The sequence below is a fragment of the Ruditapes philippinarum genome, unplaced genomic scaffold (genome assembly GCF_026571515.1).
Source record: "Ruditapes philippinarum isolate M1 unplaced genomic scaffold, ASM2657151v2 ctg1465_1_1_1_1, whole genome shotgun sequence".
NCBI lineage: Eukaryota > Metazoa > Mollusca > Bivalvia > Venerida > Veneridae > Ruditapes > Ruditapes philippinarum.
The window spans coordinates 205414-210965 of NW_026852415.1; positions in this window are offsets into that span (position 1 = coordinate 205414).

The following is a 5552-nucleotide window of genomic DNA, read 5'->3' on the forward strand; positions in this document are numbered from 1 at the left end:
TTGCAAAGGTGCAAACCCGGGTTACAGTATGGTGAATGTCGGGCGGCTGGCGGGGAAAAAACTTTCGTAACGTCGGGCGGGTGGGGGGGGGATTTTTCGTAATAGTTTTCTCAGCGACTACTTATCACAGCCTCTTGATATTTGGTATACAGCATAATCACATGGTCCCATACAGTGGCATTTGATTTCAGGTCTCTTGCTTGTTTACTTCCTGTAAACTGTCTTAGTTAAATTTTCCACATTAATGGTGAATGGTAGGAAATTTTTGTAACAGTTTTCTTGGCCACTACTTATCACAGCCTCTTGATTTGGGTATACAGCATTAACAAGTCCCATAGGGTGGGATTTAATTTCAGGTCTGTTGCTGATCCACTTCTTATTTACCGTTGACATGGTGAATGGTATAAAATTTTCATAATATCACAGACTCATGATATTTGGTATACAAATGCAACCCGGCCACTTCTGTCTTTGACCCATTTTTAATATTTTGATAATGACATCCTTTCAACTACTAGTGGACTGTTCCAAATGCAAAACAGGACAAGTCTATTACATGATTATGGCAGTTTAAGGATTAATAAATTACTGTCAAGATAGATATGATCCACTAAATCTTAAATCACTGCCAAATATTGATAAGTCATGATTTAAACAAAAATGTTTGTTTTCCAAGTGTAAATCATTGTAATGATCGGGCTTATTGATTTTCCACTGTAATAGCTCAAATATAAAGTCTGACCTTGGTATGTCCTTATAAATTTAAGTTAAAATCATTTTTCTTAAGATATATTTTTTCTTAACCAAGGATATGACTGCACAATATATTTCAATCCAAAAAAGGTAATTGTAATACACTCTTCATCATTATTGTGTTTAATAGTTCATTAAACACAAAATGGTCAATCTTACTGAATTTTGGAAATTAATCTTGCTAAATTTGTGTACATATATAAAGTTCTTCTCCAGCTTTAAACTCTAACTGTGATGCAAAAAAGGGGCTATAGTTAATCCTTTATCTCTGCTTTTCAACTGATTCTGCTGCAAAACAATATCAGCTGGTAACAACCGTGCCCTCTGACTAAGGTCTGCATAGTTCGCTTTTCAGTAGGTAAATATTTTAAGATTCTCCCTAAAAATGATCAATGGTTTAGGTCAGATTGAAAGATGGACAAGTCCATTTACTAATAAAAGTGACTCTATAATGATGGTATAGTCAAGTCATTACTAAAATACTAGAATTATGTTATTGGTTACTAAAATATCACCATAGTTTTAATATGTATCTTTGTAAAATCTTATTGGCTTGAGTATCTGAAGAATTAAGAAGAAAAAAAAAAAATTCTGGAAACAAAGTGATCCCTCGGAAGCATTAATCACAACAAAATTACAAGAGAATTGCAGACTCATTGCAGAGCCATCGTACTTGCCCAGGTGTCGGTGTCACTCTTTGGTTATGTGCATGTTGGTATCTCCAGAACCACTGAAGGGATTTGGTTGAAACTTCACACTCTTATTTGAGATCATATTTAGAGGTCACTGATTAAAGCCAATAACTCTTTTGAACTTAGATAATTCTACATTACCCAGGCTCTTCTATCAAGCACTGAGAATAGTCAAGCATACTGTCCTATGGGCAAATGTGCATATGGACTTACATTTATCTCAAGTAAAATGATCAGAATATTGCTTTTTAAATGAAAAAACCAATAAAAAATGAAGAATATTTCTATATTTCAGTCAAGGTAGAATTTTATTTTCCCAGTGGTAAATTACACTGTCACACAATGTACCTTAAATACCTTTAACATACTGTATTCAAGTTATGAATAAAGATTTTGAATGGATACCCTTAAAATATGATTTATGTGCTCATTGTATAGTATTGGACAAAGTAATAAGGTTATTTTACAGTCTAATGTTTTAATAGAATGATTTACTGTTTATTGTATGAAGAAGCCAATTCGGTTATCTTTAACAATCTAAAATCTTAATTGCGATGTTATAATTGTTAATTGATTAAGCTTGCACAGCAAAGTTTTTAAAGCTGTTACGAAAATAGCTCATTAGGCCAGACCAACATAATTCCTAGTTGTATTTTTTGTACATTTCTAATTTAGATAATATAGTAATACAGATTATCAAGTGTGTGTAGTATTAAAACGTTATTAACACTGTTGCCTATATCATGAAAGCTGCAAGCCAAATGAGCCAAAATATTTCAAGAAAATCAACATTGAGAAGAATGTATTAAAATTTTAAGAAAGGTAAAAACTTTCAAGAACCAAGTTGTATTTTACATGTTATGTGCAGTTTAAGACTGATTTTGCAGTATTTTATCACCATATTTTTACTTCCTTACTGAACGCAGTAAGGGCTGTTTTTGCATATTTTGACCACTTTTTGGTAATTTTCTAGGATTGTAAGTGCTGATTGAAAAATATAAATTACTATTTTTGTTTACCTCATAATATTTTACTTTCAAATTCACTTCTAAATTTTTATGAAAATTAATATGAATCTTGAGGCGTGCTGCTTTAAATATAAAATAGTACAAATTATTTGAAAAACAAGTGTTAAATTTAACCTTTCAAAATTGCTGATTGAATAACTAAGTTGCAATAATGTTATGATAACTACATCCACAAAGATTAATTAAATCCTGTAAGACAAAAAGTATATGTAAAACTGCAGACTTGGTTCAAGCCTCATATTGTGAGGTAATTGAAGGTGCAAGGTTCATCGCTCACACAGCGCAGGCTTAAGAGACACAACACCAACAGTGTAAATGTAGGAAATGATGGTTTCAAAGGATAGGACAAAGTAACAATACTGAGATGGTGAAATTTTTTTTATTCTTATATTTTCTTATTTCATTCAGATTACAATATCTTATGAAAACCTTTGCCTGTTTCAGTGAAACCTTTGCCTGATCCAGTAACCATTCATCATTTTAGGGAAAATTCCAGAAATGAGCCGCATCACGACAAAACCATGCGTTTGCGACCAGCATGGATCCAGACCAGTCTGCGCATCCGCTGTTAACTATCAGTTTCTCTACTTGTAAAAGAGTTGGTAAGCGAACAGCATGGATCCTGATCAGACTGCACAGATAGCAGACTGGTCTTGATCCATGCTGGTCGCAAACGCATTACGTTGGTTTTGTCATGACGTGGCTCAAATATGTACTGACTGAATTAGAATAGCAAAGAGTGAAATCGTCAGGCAGGATAGACATGCTGGCTGGACTTGGTCTGCACTGGTTATATAAGTATATTCACTCGCTGCCTGTGAGCAGATTAAGGGTTAAACTAATATCAAAGTCTTGGTTTTGAGTTTATTAGATTTTTCTCTCTAAATTTAGGAAGAGGCCTTAATAGCCTCTTGATATTGGGAAAAAATTTGAAAAATTATGGCTAAAATTGCTGATTTGGTAAAGTAAAAAGCTGATTTAAGTTGGATTTTTTTAGGAAAAGTGCATCATTTTAAAGAAAACCTTGGGAGTAGCAGTGGATCAAAACAGACAGACAAAATGGCATAAGCTTAAACTGGTGCATAATAAAAGGACTGTTTCTATGTTTTAATAGTTTATCAATGCATCAGGAACCACCAAACTGGTTTACTGTAGTATTAAACCAAATAAAATATAACTTAAGTCTTAACTTCCAAAGTCCTGAACTACATTCTTTTTTGTTTTCCCCCTCCAAAGTAATCCAAGTCAAATTTGCTGAATTCATACTATTGTTTATAATAATTTCATGGAACAAATTTAATTGGCAGCCGTCACAAAGTCAATGTAATCTTTAAACAAATCATTGAAATATCTTATTAACTGAACACCTAAATTTGATGAAGAACCTTTCATATTAATTGATAATTAATTATAACTAATCCATCCACTATGCCCTTTTAATTCAATGAAATATTGCATTGTGAATTAATTTTTCAAACCATACCTTTTGACAATACGTAAAACTTTATTTTGTTTTGTATACGACAATATAATGAGATTGCCAAGTTAAGATTTTTAACATTTAATTAATTACGCAGTGGAAGGAATTATCCAGTTGTAAGCAGTTAAAACTGTCAAATATGGTACTTGAAGGGGTTTTAAATAAAATATGGACAATGGACAGCAACTAAAATTTTACAAACATGAAATACACACATTCCTGTACATTATATAAAAGGATGGTAAAATTCAATATTATGGGTCCTTATGGCTTTTCAAGTAAAGTTGTATGAATTAAATTTATTCATTAGGAAATAGATTAATTTTAGTATAATTACACTATATAGTTGATCATTACTGCTATATCACTAAAAATATCAGGTATGAAAAGTATTGAATTTTAAGTACATGTACATACATGTATACAGTCATGCACATACATGTACAATGTATTATGCAGAACAGATTAATAAATGATTACCTCCCTTATGTGTGCAATTTCATTATTTTGTGATACAAAGAGTGAATAATAAATATTTTATTTATTAACTTGAGTTTAAAACTTCAATAAAGAGGGGAAGCATTAATATCTGTATGAAATACCAAGGAATTTCAATATTTGATTTTAATTAAGTGCTCATGCATTTTGCTCCTGAGATTAAACATACAGGTGAACTCTCCTACTTTAGGCGGGAGACTCACACTTTCTTCAGCCATATTTTCAAAGATTTTTCTTAAAATAAGGGGCATTTTCACAAATTAAATCTCCCTATTTTTTGATGTCAGAACTTCCTTCTTTGTTTATTGCAAATTCTAAAATCTCCCTCCTTTTGAAGAAAATCTCCCACTTGATCATTGAAAAAAGTTCACATGTATGATTAAATTGAGTGTGAGAGCTTAATAATTCAAAAGCATGACTGTCATGCTGAAAGTTTGAGAATTAAATTTAAGTATACTCCTGAGCCTATACATGGCCAGCTCATGGTGCTATATGGTTATGGGTAGTCACAATTAATATAAAACAAAAATGCATTTTAAATAAAGGGAGGTAATATTATATATGTTACCATTTCTCAAATATCACCTTTTGAGCGATTTTCTTAATTTTTTATCTCAATTTTTTCACAGAAATGATTAATGTAAAACTAAACAACATTCTGTTAAAATTAAAAAAATATATAATTTTTCTAATTTACCTTATTAGATCTTATATGAAAGTCCAAAATTGTGGAATCTGGGGGCATGATATAATGGGACAGGCAATTGAAGATAGTTTCAATATTATATTTTTGCAGTCAACATAAACTTTTCATCATACTAATATAAAGTACAGTTTACAAACACTTCTAAAGATATTGTACCATCGTATAATAATACTGCATGGCCTACAGTAGTGTTATTTCATTCACATACATGTATTTGTATGTTTAATTGTGTTAGGCATATATAAATGAAACATTATATTTAAATGATGAATACTTGGATCAGAGAATTTAATTAATTATTTTGTTTCACAGCATTATTTCCCTCTGTGTGGCCTCATCATAGTTGCTTCCCTTGGAAAGAACTCTTCTAGTGAGATAAATTATGTACGATTTCA